Consider the following 16103-nt stretch of genomic DNA (forward strand, 5'->3'; position numbering starts at 1 on the left):
TGTTGATCGCAACTGCGAGCTCACTGCATTAGCTTTACTGCACCTTGATTCAATCTCACTCACTATATTACAATCCTGGCAGAACACACATCCTAAATACTTGAAATTCTCTACCTGTGCCAGCTTTGTATCACCAATATGACATCCAATTCTGTTGAATTTCTTACCTACTGACATCAATTTAGCCTTCGAAAGGCTAATATACATTCCGTACTCATTACACCTATTTTCAAATTGCAAGATATTAGACTGTAGGCTTTTGGCACAATCTGCCATTATGACCAAGTCGTCAGTATAGGCCAGACTGCTTACTACAATTCCACCTAACTGGATCCCTCCCTGCCACTTTATACCTTTCAGCAAATCTTCCATGCAAACTACGAGCAACAAAGGTGAAAAATTACAGCCTTGTCTAACCCCTGTAAGTACTCTGAACCAAGGAATTCTACCATCAATTCTCACTGAAGCTCAATTGTCAACATAAATGCCTTTGATTTATTTTAATAATCTACCCTTGATTCTAAAGTCCCCCAGTATGGTGAAGATCTTTTCCCTCGGTATGCTGTCATATGCTTTCTCTAGATCTACGAAACATAAACACAACTGTCTATTCCTCTCGTAGCATTTTTCAATTACCTGGCGCATACTGAAAATCTGATCCTGACAGCCCCTGTGTGGTCTGAAACCACACTGGTTTTCATCCAACTTCCTCTCAACCACCGATCGTAACCTCCTTTCCAAGATGCCAGTGAATACTTTGTCTGGTATACTAATCAATGAGATATCTCGATAGGTGTTGCAATCCTTCCTGTTCCCTTGCTTGTACATAGGTGAAATTACTGCCTTTGTCCAATCTGAAGGTACCTTACGAATACTCCATGCTAATCTTATTATTCTCTGAAGCCATTTTATCTCTGCCTTCTCATTATACTTCAACATTTCTGGTCTAATTTCATCTATTCCTGCTGCATTATGACAATGGAGTTTATTTACCATCCTCTCCACTTTCTCAAGCGTAATTTCACCAACATCATTTTCCTCCTCCTCATGAGCTTGGCTGATGGGAACACCACCATGAAGATTTCCTTTTACGTTGAGAAGATTTTCAAAATAATCCCTCGACCTGCCCAGTGATTCCCTGGGATCTATTATGAGTTCACTTGAATTACCCAAAACACTGTTCATTTCCTTTTCTTTTCTTTTCCTTTCCTTTCCTTTTCCCCTCCCTTCATAAAATTCCTTATTACTGTCCAGAAAGGTTTCCCTTCTGCTTGACCCAGCTTTTCCAGGTTATTATCAAAATCTTCCCACGACTTCTGTTTGTATTCAACAACTATTTGTTTCGCTCTGCTTCTTTCATCTGTGTACAATTCCCTGTCTGCATCAATCCTTGTTTGGAGCCATTTCTGTTAAGCCTTCTTTGTACGTTTGCAAGCGGCTCTCACTTCATCATTCCACCGAGATTTTCGCTTTTTACCATCTTTACACACAGTTGTTCCTATGCATTCCCTTGTCCGCATTGTCAGCGTTGAGACCTTCGGTTCAGAGGGTCCCGGGTTCGATTCCCGGCCGTGTCGGGGATTTTAATTGCGTCTGATTAATTCTTCTGGCCCGGGGACTAGGTGTTTGTGTTTGTCTTCATATTCAGACAACACCACCAACCACCACAGAAACACGCAATAGTAATTACATCCCTCCATATAATGTTGGCATCAGGAAGGGCAACCGGCCGTAAAACATGACTAAATCCACATGTGCGACACACTTCGCACGCGCGACCCCACAGATGTGGGAAAAGCGGAAGAAGAGTTCCTAGACATTCCCTTGCTGTTGCTACTACAAGACTCATAAGTTTAATGTCAGAAGAGAATAAGTATTAACCACAAGAGATTAAAAAGTAAAAAATAAAAGGAGAGACTGGCACAAGTAAGCCAAAGCAATGCTAGACATAGGCCCGGTTTATTCAGCCTCAGTTAACATTTAACTGCACGTTAAAATAATTTAACGGGGAACTTAACCACATTCTCTACTCGGCTTTTTTCATATTGGCCTATACAGTAACAGAAAATTCACCGTCAAGATAAAAAATTATTATACATATTGACTTCACGCGCTTTGATTTACAGCTGTATCCAAACAAAAACGCAACTGAGCGCGCTCAGAAACTGCATGGTTCTGCCACTGCCTTCTAGATTCTCACTAATAATAATAATAATCGTATGGCCTCAGCTACCGTGTGCAGACATTTCGATTTGACGCCATCTGGCTGTCTGCTCGTCAGTTTCGACGTTCCGTTTTACTCTAGGTCCGCTAGATGGCAGACAGAGTAAACCGGATCTCTCTTGGGCGTCTATGGCTGAGATTTAATTAATTTTGTCGGGTAAATACCAAATGTATCACCAGAGATCTTTTACATGCCGACATCGTACGACATGGAGTGTCGAATGGAATTTTTTCCGCCCTTCAAAAATCCGACTACCTCTGCCGGGTTTGAACCCGCTATCTTGGGATTCGGAGGCCGACACTCTACCACGGATCCACTGATCATTACTCTTATGAGAGTTAACAGCGCGTTAGCTAACAGTTCCCAGGAAATGTTTAGATAAACCCAAGAATCTTAACATGCTGCTAATTTTGTTTAAACTTTATGTCAGGGCCTCTCAGAGTGCATGTGCAAGATGTAAAAGACGACTTCGCTTGGTTGACCAGAGTGCAGACCCCCACTCCTCGATTTGGAGCAATAGCGCTGTCTCTCTCTTTCCGCACGCCTTTCTCGCTCGCTCCGCCTGTCTGCCTCTTCCTCACTTGCCCCGTAGCGCTCCAAACGCGAGCCGAGTTGAGCCGAGCTTAGCCGATTAGCCCAGAGACGAAGCGTTGGTCCGAGCCGAGCCGAATGGGACCGATGCACTGTGCACAGGAACGCTGCGCCTCAATTTGCACGCGTGAGATTTTGTGCGTTTGAGAGGTCCTGCTCTATGTTAACAAACAGCGCGTTCGTGTTGTTTTAACTGAGATTGAATAAACCGGGCCATACAGTAACTGTGTTCCTGTGGTCGTCCCTTCACTGTCGCAAGTTGCGAGAGCATAGTGGAAGCGTGAATGTAGGTATTTGTCCTCGTATGCTGTATTTCATTCGAGACTCATGAGAAACACAATGCTGAGTGAGGTTAAAAAATATATATCAAGCCCCAGTACAGCCAGTCACATGGATACCAAGCTGTTACTTGTTAGGATAGAGAATAATAAGAAAGAAATCATAATAATTGTACCGAGCGGAATGGCCGCTCATGTTAACGCGCTATGGCTAGGCAGTCATTCGGGAGATGAGCGGGTTCGAGCCCGACCATCGGCTGTCCTGAGAGTGGTATTCTGTTGTTTCCCATTTTCCTTTCCAGGATAATACTGGGACAATTATTATTCATGGGACACAGACGACTTCATACGCCTCCTTATCCAATTTCATTTACCATCATTCCTCCATCTTCATTAGCACCTCAACTGAGTTTGGCGTCAGGAAGGGCATCCGGCCATCAAATTTCATCTCACCTCATCTGTGACCCCGTGACAGGAAACGGCACAAAGTGGTAGACATGCAGCCATAATAATATATTAGTTTTACGATCTTCATAGACACCGTAGAGATTATTTTGCGTGTCGCTAATTCCGCCGTCAGAAGACTGCTGTTATTTAACTGCCTTCATATACTACCGGACTGAACTGGGATTAAACCTGCCAATTTTTGGTCAGAAAGTCAGAGCTGTACTGTTTGTTCTTCTCAGTTCGGTTCATAATTCATGGAAGTATTGTAAAATTGTGGTGGCAACTGATAAGACAAGAAGTATGGGCTCACCTGAACTCTCTACTTCCTTGTAGGAAGGAACATTGAGTATATCCTTGGTATACCATTGCCTATCGTAAAAGATAACTATCTACCGGGCGAGTTGGCCGTGCGCGTAGAGGCGCGCGGCTGTGAGCTTGCATCCGGGAGATAGTAGGTTCGAGTCCCACTATCGGCAGCCCTGAAAATGGTTTTCCGTGGTTTCCCATTTTCACACCAGGCAAATGCTGGGGCTGTACCTTAATTAAGGCCACGGCCGCTTCCTTCCAACTCCTAGGCCTTTCCCATCCCATCGTCGCCATAAGACCTATCTGTGTCGGTGCGACGTAAAGCCCCTAGCAAAAAAAAAAGATAACTAAAAGGGCGCGTATTCCGAGGGACTCTTGTCTTGTGAACTTGATGTGACAACCGTGGGGCCCCTAGTTGAGTCCAGCATTGCTTCTACCTATTTCACTGTATGGGCTCTCATCAAGGCCCAGAATACTCCTTAATAATATATCCTTCTTCATATTTCCTATCCGACCTCCCTTGATCAACTCTTGTTCTCTTCCAACCCTGAAGGTATTAGATTTTGAAGTATTAGGGAGTCTCTTATTTATTTTCATACCATTCGTGGCACTTTTAACAATGCCTTCCTTTTCGAAAATTTGGACCTACTCCATTTTCACTTGCAATTAGAATTAATAAGGATGTTTACCTACAGTCAGTGTCAAATGGGAAGATGCTTGAGATGCGATCGTTTTTACGAACTAAAAATATTGTGGCCTGCATAGTGATAGTTAACGCAGTAACAATTTCCGCCGAACGCGACGCCTTAATTGAGTGCAATAATGCGACCACATATCAACCGCTTGGTTGGATAATCTTCCCATTTGACGCAGACTATATCTAAACTTCCCCTTTAAACAAGCACTACCAGAGTGTGAACTTCCTAACTCGGATCGTCATCTTCTTAACGGGTAGCACATGCTTATAACACTAATACCATTTTTTTAAAGGATAAAATGCTAAGAGTCGATGTTCTTAGTATTACCATCACTTTGCTCTGTTTTAGGGCATTATAGTGATCCTTACCACTGACGCTATACTGTTCTTTACCTTAATTAATTTGCAAAGAATAGTAATCAAATACTGGAATATCGTCATTTGCAAGTCTATGTTCTCATTAACGAGTTAGTATAGCTCCGAAATGTCACATTCAATTTTTAGCGACTGCTCTACATCGCTTGGTAATTGGAGCGCTTGTTTTCGTAATGTATCCCGTTATAATCAATGTGCTTTAAAACAAACTCGTTCGACTTTCGACTCTACTGTCATTATTAATAAGCTTTATGAACGTGCACTTTCACATCCTCCCATGAGTTGCTTTATTTCTACCTTTCTCTTTTTTTGCTCCTGATTTGTTTCCACTTCTGCAGCGATAATAGGAGTAATTTTGGGAATAGGTAAGCAATCGAGATAACCAACAATGTGAGTACCTCTATTAGCAGCAAATTAAATACAGACCCTACGCATAACATCTTTCCGTGGCTTATCGTAAGTACAAATCTACTTTTCTATGGATGAACTATCAAAAATATATGTGTGTCGTTTCTGAATCTTCAAACTTCAATGAATAACGGATACGTCATTGTTAATAATTGCCATTTATAAGCCGCCCCGACGTTCAGTAAAATATGTATGGTTTTGAGGATATCCAATTTTAAAATATACCAATAGGTGTTGTAAACAAGGTTGGGTTTACAAAAACACAACTTCTTTATTTACTTCACATGTAAAATTACAATATTTATACTAACAAAACTGAAAGTTATCTCGAAGCAAATTGAACTATGAATTTGGAGAAAGAGTCTGTCTTTGTACACTATATACACGTTGGAGTATTCACGTTCACTACTATTTCGGAAAGATAGTCCTTGTGACCCGAAAAGTTCTTGATAGTCGAAAACTATCAGAAGCACTGACGTAAATATCTCAGAGAGTCCTTCCTTGTTGAAGTGTCTGAGTTCATTAACGTAAGTTCAATGACTGAAGAGTTCCTACTTAGCGAAACTAAGTCGATAATTGGAGCTGCATTAGCTAGGGAATGATAGTGGCATATAATGGTAAGACTGGGCATGGACAGCGGAATAGGCAAGAGGAGCGGTGACCCGAGGTGAGACCTCTTACTGCCAGAAATTCAGTCCACCTGGCCGAAGCACATTTTCAAGAGGAGTAGCCTCCGTGCTCGACGTAGGGTGTATTCTGGAGCTGGACACCGGGGTCAGTGGGCGTCTGGACAGACTAGGAGCTCCTTTTTAAAGCACACACGACGTTCCAGGAACGCGCACTGAGAGCTGCGCGTCGAGGCTCGAAGAATAACACTTGGCACGCGTGTAGCTGGCTGGCGGATCGAGAAGGGAGCAACGGACATACAACAATAGGGACATGATAGCTCATTGACACCGACGCTCGTTTCTTATCAAGTTCCCAGAACACACTGTAATAAAGGACTCTTCTTCTTTTACTTTGCTTTCTCCCGTTCACATGGAGTCAGAGATTCAGAAGAGCCTCTTCCGATTCCCCGGTTCCAGATGTTATCATACGTCAATTCCTTTCGCCACATCTGGTATCTTACATCATCTATCCACTGTCTAATTAATGTTCCTCTCTTACTGTCCACATTCATATTCATTTCAAATACTCTCCCTCCAGTGTAATCTTGAACCCGTCTCGAAATGAGCGCTTAGTACTGCAACTGTCTTTTCTGCACTTTATGTAACAGGTATATTTCCATCGTATTTACACGTCCTGTAATAAAAATACTTCATTCCTCATATAACCTGTCCTCATAGCCCCACATAACCACCTTACAATCTTCACCTCTGTCACTCCCAATTTCCTCTTATAACATTCACTGTTTGCTCCTGTTCCTACCGCGTACAAACATACGGACGACGATGGCCATCTTAATTCATTTTATCAAATTTATTCTCATAATAGTATTATTTGCTAAACGTCACCGAGTGGATTGGCCGCTCATGTTAACGTGCAGAGACTTCGGGGATAATCTCTGCATGTAGGAGACGAGTGGGTTCGAAACCCACCGGCGGCTGTCCTAAGAATGGTTTTCTGTGGGCTTTCCTCTTTCGCATCCAGGCAAATGCTGAGACAGTTCATATTCATATGTCATAGCCGATACCTTTCACCTCCTTACCCAATTTCATACACCATCGTAAATTTCATCTTCATTGGTTCCTCAGCTGAGGATATCCCAGGACGGGTTCGGCTCGCCAGGTGCAGGTCTTTCTACTTGACATCCGTAGGCGACCTGCGCGTCGTGATAAGGATGAAATGATGATGAAGACAACACATACACCCAGCCCCCGTGCCATTGGAATTAACCAATTAAGGTTAAAATTCCCGACCCGGCCGGGAATCGAACCCGTGACCCTGTGAACCGAAGGCCAGTACGCTGACCGTTCAGCCAACGAGTCGGACAGTTCCTCAGCTGAGGCTGGCGATAAGAAGAACATCTGGCCGAAAAAACATGCTATACAATTTCATATCATTTCAACCCCGACCCCGTATAAAGAAACGGGACTAAGCGGTGGGCATTTTTTTTTTGAAAATGCTATAAGTTCGGGGCGTCGACCTATACGAGATCTTTAGTCCCTACTTGCACCAGGTGATATGAACCTGCGTGTATTTGGAATGGAGAAAGTGTAGAGTGTTGAATGTGAGGAAAGGAACGTTAAGGACGAAACAAACACCCAGTCCCCAGGCCAGGGATATTACTCATTTACAATTAGAAACCCCTGACCCAGCCGGGAATCGAACCCGGGACGCCGGGTGACAGGCGGACGCGTTGCCCCCTACTCCGTGGGACCGGACAAGCGGTGGGCATACATTATTTACTAAACGTCCATTCTAACCGATAATAGTCTTCAACAGATACGGGAAGTTAATTTTGTCTGGAAACAAACAACTTGGATTATTGAACTTACATCAGTTGGGATCAATCCATCAGTCCAATTAGCCACATACTTAACCTGTGTTCAGTCAACTTACTTTTTATTGTTTGGTGAACACTAGAAGAACCATACAAAACCCCACGGCGCAACGTCCCCGAAGGACCTTGGCCTACCAAGCGACCGCTGCTCAGCCCGAAGGCCTGCAGATTATGAGATATCGTGTGGTCAGTACGACGAATCGCCTCGGCCGTAAATCTTGGCTTTCGTGACCGGGGACGCTAACTCACCGTCCGATAGTTCAATTGCAATCACGTAGGCTGAGTGGACATTGAACCAGCCCTCAGGTTCAGGTAAAAATCCCTGGCCTGATCGGGAATCGAAGCCGGGTCCTCGGAGTAAGAGGCAGGCACGCTAGCCCTCCACCTAGGAATCGGCGAACTTTAGATGAACTGAAAATATATTACTATTTGGTCATACATTGAAGCCCCCTGTGGGTGGAGGTGGTAGAGTAACATCCACGGTATCCCCTGCCTGTCGTAAGAGGGGACTAAAAGGGACCCCAAAGGCTCTGAACTTTGGAGCGTGTGTTGGTGACCACGGGGCCCTTAGCTGAGTCCTGGCATTGCTTCCACTTACTTGTGCCAGTCTCCTCACTTTCATCTATCCTATCCGACCTTCCTTAGTCAACTCTTGTTCTTTTCCGATCCCGACGGTATTAGGATCACGAGGCCTAGGGAGTCTTTTCATTTTCACGCCCTTCGTGGCCCTTGTCTTCCTTGGGCCGATATCTTCATTTTTTGAAGTTTCGGATCCCTCTAATTTTTCCCTCAGATTAGTGTTATATAGAGGATGGTTGCCTAGTTGTACTTCCTCTTAAAACAATAATCACCACCACCTCATACATTGATGCCCGAGTGCACCAAGCTCGGTAATTATCAGCCTTTACGAAACCGTGGTAAAACTTTTACCTTGGTATTGTCGTAAAAGCAGTGCACCATTACTATCGCCCGGTTTCGTTACCGCGGTTGTTTGACGCTTGTTTTTCTCGCTATTATTCCCCTCGGAAGAAATTCGAAGTAGTATTCAGGAAGCAGTGATCATTTCGATAGTCAGTTGTCTTTAGTTTATCCAGCCGGCAGTGATCGTTTCGACAGTCACTTGTCCCTCGTGTTTACATTTTGTGACAGCGCAAGCAAGTTATCGACTCCTTAAAATGGAAAATAATGTTCGACATGTTTTGAATGTTACATCGAAGTCCTAAAGACATGGAAGGGGACCTCCTTTTCCACACACAATATTGTCTCTCGACAACATTCCTTGTGGCAATATGGGCTCTGTTATATCGTTGTTGTGCTGAGGGGGAGGGGGGGGGGAATTCTGAACAGGTGTTTTAAGGAGGAAGGATTTACATGGGTAACCTCCATCACCCAAAATATAGCCATTAGCTATTTCTCTCGTCTCGAGACGCGCTCTCAGCCGAGAATTGTGAAATATTGTGCTATCATGAGTCGACCCTGACCATCTTGCTACAATATCTCGTATCGTGAGGTTCGAATCGCTCACAGTTTGCACGTTTAGCGAGAAATAACCTTTCCTATTTCTAAATACCTCCCCATTTTCACCTCCGGGAGACTGTATTCGCACATGAGTGCAGTCCACCGCACCCAATACACCAAGGAACCCAGCTATTGAATGAAACCCTTCCATAACCTCTCTTTGTTCTCGCTGCGTAAGTGGAAGTTGAATGAACTGTGGCGATAACGACGCAAGTAGATCAGAAACCTTGTGTATTATGCGGCATACTGTTGTTCTGTCAACATCACAGACGTCACCGATCACTCCTTGAAATGTTCCAGTTGCATAGAACCGCAGCGCTATTAAAAGACGATTTCTAGGCGATATAGGACAGTTTCTCTCAGTCGGGCATTCCAATTGTTCACCATTTAAATCTTCTCTGGAACGAAACATCGCTTAATTCTTCAAATAAATCGCGTCTCTCTTCTATAATTCTCCCTTCATTTCTTTCAAACTGATTAAGATACTGGAGATATAACCTATAGTTGTTAAGCTCCATCTTGGGACCTTTAACCACAGAGCACAAATACAAACTTTACCGCGGTTTTCTTAGTTAACCGCTCGCTCACGCGCGGTAAACATTATACCGCGGTAAAATGTCGGTAAACTCGAAACCGAGCTTGGTGCAACAGAAATACGACTTTACCCTGGTAAAATTGTGAAGTTTACCGCGGTATTCTCTTTACCGAGGTTGGTGCACTCGGGTATGAATCTGAATGGATACCGAAAGAACTTAATAGAAGAACATGTACAAAATAATATATCCAGATGAAGAAATGTGACAGTCACAAGCAAGTAGAAGGAAGGCTGAGTTCAGCTTGAGGCACCTTGCTCGCTAACTGCCATCTCACTACCTGCAATTTCAATGAAAGTAAGAGAGTACTTATCACAGTGGCATATTAAGAGTTCGTTGTTTGTTTGTATGATTCTTGACTGATAATTCTTCACGGGTATCTCTATTTTATATTCACAAATCAACGCAGAGTTGCTGGAACTATAGAAAGCTTTGGAAATAGCAAAAAATGCAACTGCTTCGGACATAAAATCAAAATCTTGAAGTTGTCAGTCTTCGAAGGAGTGCGTTAATTTGCCTGTTACTGCCCTATAAACTGTTTTTCACACGAAATAAATGAAATGGTGATTATATGCCAAGTCGATTTTACTAGCGAAAAAAGCACGCGTCCGGACAACAGGTGATTTGAATTCAAGCACAAAGCTGATCATTCTAGACCATTCGCCTTTGATGAAGACACATCAAGATATCCTCTGAAGCAGAGTTCTTGAACTACGGGGCGTGATCTGGAAAGGGGGCCGGCAAGATTATTTCCGAAGATATAGATATTAAGACTCATCCAAATCCATTAGATTAAATATACAGGTCCGCCTCTGTGGTGTACTGGTTAGTGTGATTAGCTGCCACCCCCGTAGGCCTGAGTTCGATTCCCAGCTCTGCCACGAAATTTGACAAGTGGTACGAGGGCTGGAACGGGGCCCACTCATCCTCGGGAGGTCAAATGAGTACATGTGGGTCCGATTCCCTGGAAGTGGTTTTGCGTGGTTTCCCACTTCTCCTCCAGTTAAATGCCGGGATGGTACCTAACCTAAGGCCACGGCCGCTTTCTTCCCTCTTCCTTGTCTCTCCCTTCCAATCTTCCCTCCCCCCCCCGCAAGGCCCTTGTTCAACATAGGAGGTGAGGCCGCCTGGGCGAGGTATTGGTCATCCTCCCCAGTTGTATCCCCCGACCCAGAGTCTGAAGCTCGAGGACACTGCCCTTGAGGCGGTAGAGGTGGGATCCCTCGCTGAGTCTGAGGGAAAAACCGACCCTGGAGGGTAAATTGATAAAGAAGAAGAAGAATACAGAAAAGATAAAAGTAAATATAATAGTGTTGATAAATAGCACTGAACTTTTTTTCTTTTTTTACGATTAGCTGTACGTCGCACCGACACAGATAGATCATATGGTGACAGTGGGACAGAAAATGGCTGGGCGTGTGAAGGAAGCGACCGTAGCCTAAAATAATGTACAGCAACAGCTTTTGCTTTGTATGAAAATAGAAAACCACGGAAAATCATCTTCAGGGCTGCCGACATTGCTGTTAGAACCCACTATGTCCCGAATGCAAACTCACAGCTGCGCGCCACTAACCGCACGGTAAGCTCGCTCAGTGCTTTGATATTGAATTGCAACAATAATGTAACTGGTTTTACGTTCTACTAACTATTATTACGATTTTTGGAGACGCCGATCTGTTATAATTACACTGACTGACGGAGCAAATGCAACACCAAGAAGGAGTAGTTCGAAAGGGATGAAAGTTGGGGAAAAAACAGAGACGGCACGGACGAATAATTGATGTTTATTTCAAACCGATATGCAGGTTACACAATGCGCACGGCATCGACTTAGTAGGATGTAGGACCACCGCGAGCGGCGATGCACGCAGAAACACGTCGAGGTACAGAGTCAATAAGAGTGCGGATGGTGTCCTGAGGGATGGTTCTCCATTCTCTGTCAACCATTTGCCACAGTTGGTCGTCCGTACGAGGCTGGGGCAGAGTTTGCAAACGGCGTCCAATGAGATCCCACACGTGTTCGATTGGTGAGAGATCCGGAGAGTACGCTGGCCACGGAAGCATCTGTACACCTCGTAGAGCCTGTTGGGAGATGCGAGCAGTGTGTGGGCGGGCATTATCCTGCTGAAACAGAGCATTGGGCAGCCCCTGAAGGTACGGGAGTGCCACCGGCCGCAGCACATGCTGCACGTAGCGGTGGGCATTTAACGTGCCTTGAATACGCACTAGAGGTGACGTGGAATCATACGCAATAGCGCCCCAAACCATGATGCCGCGTTGTCTAGCGGTAGGGCGCTCCACAGTTACTGCCGGATTTGACCTTTCTCCACGCCGACGCCACACTCGTCTGCGGTGACTATCACTGACAGAACAGAAGCGTGACTCATCGGAGAACACGACGTTCCGCCATTCCCTCATCCAAGTCGCTCTAGCCCGGCACCATGCCAGGCGTGCACGTCTATACTGTGGAGTCAATGGTAGTCTTCTGAGCGGACGCCGGGAGTGCAGGCCTCCTTCAACCAATCGACGGGAAATTGTTCTGGTCGATATTGGAACAGCCAGGGTGTCTTGCACATGCTGAAGAATGGCGGTTGACGTGGCGTGCGGGGCTGCCACCGCTTGGCGGCGGATGCGCCGATCCTCGCGTGCTGACGTCACTCGGGCTGCGCCTGGACCCCTCGCACGTGCCACATGTCCCTGCGCCAACCATCTTCGCCACAGGCGCTGCACCGTGGACACATCCCTATGGGTATCGGCTGCGATTTGACGAAGCGACCAACCTGCCCTTCTCAGCCCGATCACCATACCCCTCGTAAAGTCGTCTGTCTGCTGGAAATGCCTCCGTTGACGGCGGCCTGGCATTCATAGCTATACACGTGACCTGTGGCACACGACAACACGTTCTACAATGACTGTCGGCTGAGAAATCACGGTACGAAGTGGGCCATTCGCCAACGCCGTGTCCCATTTATCGTTCGCTACGTGCGCAGCACAGCGGCGCATTTCACATCATGAGCATACCTCAGTGACGTCAGTCTACCCTGCAATTGGCATAAAGTTCTGACCACTCCTTCTTGGTGTTGCATTTGCTCTGTCAGTCAGTGTATTATTCCCTCAGGAGACCTACGTGGGTTTCGCTACATTAGTGACTAGAAGCTTAGCTTATTTGAGCACTTTCAAATATCATTAGACTGAGCAGGGATCGAACTTTCGTTATGAGGAAAAATTGTAAATGAAATCGAGTTTACTAGTCTCCGTCTTCTTGCTATCACTCGGGCGCAAACTCGCCCACGTCTGGTAAAATCTCCTTATCTCTCGTATAGCTTAAATAACAATTCTCTCTTTAAACTATGCCGAAATAGCCACCAACTTGTGAGTATCTACGTAAAAAAAAAATGAAATATCAATAGCTTGTGTGAAAATGTCTCATAAAATAAGTGGAGTTTGGGTTCGTGACTTTCTAGTCTTCTGGAGTAGTAAAGAAGCTTATGCAATCGCGGTATGCTAATATGTGCTCTATTTAATCATCCTGGAGGAATGCAAGTGACTGGGTATATATCTAGTCGTGGGTAATGAAACTTAACAACCTTGTTCGACCTTGTGCCTCTGTAAGTTGTAGTGCTCTACTTGCAGTTCCGGGACGGGAAGCATTATAGATATGATAATAATAATAATAATAATAATAATAATAATAATAATAATAATAATAATAATAATAATAATAATAATAATGTTAGTTAGGAACATTACAGAAAGACGTCCCCCTGTAGGTGGGGGCAGTAGAATAACACCCACGGTATCCCCTGCCTGTCGTAAGAGGCGACAAAAAGGGGCCGCAGGGGCTCTGAACTTTGGAGCGTGGGTTGATGACCACGGGGTCCTCAGCTGAGTCCTGGCATTGCTTCCACTTACTTGTGCCAGGCTCCTCACTTTCATCTATCCTATCCGACCACCTTAGTCAGCTCTTGTTCTTTCCCAGCCCCGACGGTATTACGTACGGAGGCCTAGGGAGTCTTTGATTTTAACGCCCTTGGTGGCCCTTGACTTCCTTTGGCCGATACCTTAATTTTTCGAAATGTCGGACCCCTTCCATTTTTTCTCTCTGATTAGTGTTATATAGAGGATTGTTGCCTAGTTCTACTTCCTCTTAAAACAATAATCACCACCACCACCACTTACAGAAAGACGTGTGATTACTGGCTCCTGACTTCAGTGAATTCTTATATTATCAGTTAAAATAACGTTGGCAAGGAAGACAAAACCATGTGGCCGAAGCGAAGACACCAGTAACTTCCAAGAGATTGGTTCATGGCGGCTTTATAATATGAAGGGGCTGCCTACCGAGGTGAGACAGGCGTGTTCGGTTCACCCGAAAGGACGTAGGTTTGATTCCCCTTCAGAAAGTTGAAAAAAAATAGAAACGTGCCTGTCCAGAAGTGGAAATCTCAAGGCCCTGAGGTTGACTTAGTCTTACTGAAAAGTGAGTACCAGGTTAATTTCAGGAGACAAAGGTGGCCGGGCGTAGAACAAAACAGCAGGATGAGAAATCGCAATGGTGGTCGGGGGAGGGGGGGGGGAGGAGGAGAGGTCTCTCCCCCACCGATATTTTATCTCAAAGATTCCTCCCTACTAAAATTGCCCGGGAGACGATGATGACGGAATTCCTTCATTATAAAATAATGAGAGAAAGTAAAACACATGTGTTATTCAAATTGACGCTTTTTACTGTGCATATTTTCATAAAAACATCAGCAATAAAGCAACGTAGCGATGGCAACTCCACACCCGCAGCTACCGTTCATGTTTCACTTTTGCAAGTCCATTCCATCTGAAACCTGGGCAAAAATACAACTTACTTGATGCCCTCCTCCCTCGTCATCGCTCTGAGTAGCTCGAGCTTTTGACCACTCCTGTACTTCTTGCAGAGAGCGTGTTTCCAATAGGTACACAGTAGGACAATATTCACGTAAGGACTGAACAAACGGAATAACTTTCCAATTCCAATGGCCTTAGTATTAGGCTGCACGGAGATGGCTTTACTTTTAAAATGTTTCTTGTGGTTATTACTAACATTGTCTTAAAAGTGAGATCATCGAACTGTATCGACTTGAAGTTATCTCCATCAATAGAGTTTACGGTTTGTTCTTTCATTATTAACATGATAGTTTCTGTTTGACTGAATAGCCATTCCAGATGAAGACCTTGGAGATCACTGTGATTCCATTTCTGTCGGTCTGTCTGTATGATTATTTGTTCGAGCAACATGTGCTAGGCATTCTTTTGAGAAAATCGGCATTACAATGTTTTTAAGTACGGGGGCGGGGCAATAAAACTTGTTTTAAATTTAATTTTGAGCATCTTATGCTATGTCAGCTTCTTTGATAGAACCAACCCTTACCCAGTCCCTGAGCAGCGAGCTTCACTGACATAAAAATATTGTTAAGTTGGCATTGTGGTCTTCGCAAGGTACATAATCAGGATATTTATCTGCCCCTTTCAGTTAGGGAGATAATGAAGATTAATATTGACAATAGAATAAACACATGAAGCAACGAGCATTCGAAGAAGGGCTGTGACTGTGTTAGATGAGGTGTGCACTGTCTATTCTGCTGTTACTCGTCAACGTTAGATGGCATTACTGCGTCAACTGTACAAAGATTAACCCGTCAACGATGGATAAAATCACATGCTACCTACCTTGTTGATCGTTCACGTGTTCTATAAATATCTACAATGAAATATCTTGCACTTATAAGAGGTTATACAGAGTGAATCACCTAAAACTTGCACCCGAAATATTTTTGTTTTCACAGAAATTAAGTGTAACAAAGGATTCATAATTGTAGTACATACTATGTGTGAGGCCTGTGTTACAGGCTATATACAAGATCTCCCAAGGGAAATGCAAGGTGTGCCCAGAGTTTGTCTTGTAATCGTTTTAAAGCTCGTCAAGAACTTCCTTTCTTTTCCTTTTGCAGCCGTCCCCCTGGCAGCGAACAGGTGAGATGAGGGTAGGAGGGATGAAGAAGCCGTTGTCTGTGAACCCCGCCCTAATCTGCGAACTCCCGTTCTTGAGGAAGGTCAGTGACACCGCCCTTGCTACGGGTTAATTTCCAGCGTAGTTTCTTCCAGAAACATAACAAAAGCACTTTCTAACTTTTTA

This window comes from Anabrus simplex, chromosome 4 (genome assembly GCF_040414725.1).
Source record: "Anabrus simplex isolate iqAnaSimp1 chromosome 4, ASM4041472v1, whole genome shotgun sequence".
NCBI classification, from domain to species: Eukaryota; Metazoa; Arthropoda; class Insecta; order Orthoptera; family Tettigoniidae; genus Anabrus; species Anabrus simplex.